The sequence below is a fragment of the Rhincodon typus genome, chromosome 25 (genome assembly GCF_021869965.1).
Source record: "Rhincodon typus isolate 14 chromosome 25, sRhiTyp1.1, whole genome shotgun sequence".
Taxonomy (NCBI): domain Eukaryota; kingdom Metazoa; phylum Chordata; class Chondrichthyes; order Orectolobiformes; family Rhincodontidae; genus Rhincodon; species Rhincodon typus.
The window spans coordinates 21753348-21754444 of record NC_063356.1 but is presented as its reverse complement, the minus strand read 5'-3'; positions in this window follow the sequence as shown (position 1 = coordinate 21754444).

The window sequence follows — 1097 nt, the reverse complement described above, 5'->3', positions numbered from 1 at the left end:
TCTGAAGAAGGGTCTAGGTCTGAAACGTCAGCCTTCCTGCTCCTCTGATGCTGCTTGGCCTGCTGTGTTCATCCAGCTCTACACCTTGTTATCCAAGTTATTATATTCTTCTCAATGGTCTAAAATACATATTTTTAAGCTCGATTTTAATTTTGCCAGATTTTGTAAGTGAAACTTCTCAAAAAATATTCAGCACCAAACGGTATAGAAATTGGGTGGGGTGAGCATCTGGTACTGAAGATTAGATGAGACAACTGAAGTTTTAAATAAGCTTTAAATGTAGAGTAAGAAAGTATGCAAATTTTTTTTTGGCTATGCAAAGAGTAAATCACAATACTGATTAATATCCTGAAAAAGTAACCATGACTTATTTCTACAAGAGATTTCCAGCATTTAACAAATACAAGACTATAAAGGAAAGGAAGGCTATCCATCAAACATCAAAGTCATTCTTCCTCAATGTCAAAACTCAGAGTGATGAATTTCAGGATGAATCTGAAATGGAGGCGACCAATACCAGCATCTTTACCTGAACAAAACTTATAATTTAACTTATGTTTCTCTTTCTTTTTAAATTTTAAAATTTGTTTTATTTTAACTAATGTTGAGATAGTTACTATGGCTTTGTTTGGGTGTTGTATAATTAAAAGATGATCATTCAATCAATAATGGACCATCTCTAATCATTACCCAATATTAGGTGAGAGGATCTTCCCATGGTAATTACTGCTCACTCAATTTCCAAGGAATGTTTTTTTGAATTTACTGTTGAAAATCTAGGGCTGAGTAGCCATCACCTTGGTCAATCTGTTTGGTCAAGATATTGCATTCACTAAGATAGTCAGACGTGGGACCAACTGTCCTTTAAGAGATGTGATTTTGCAGATCCCCATGATGGTAGCTGTGTAACTTTTATCAAAAATCTGACGTTGTGGTGAAGGAAGGTGACCATGTTATGCCTGGCCATTTTTGCCTGGAAGAACGCAGCTTCCTGTTCAGTTAATTTTTCATTTCTATCCAATATTTAAGCCATTCCTTCACAGGAGAATCTGGAGCAACCAGGTTACATAAGCAGAAAGGAGTAATTCAGACGGATT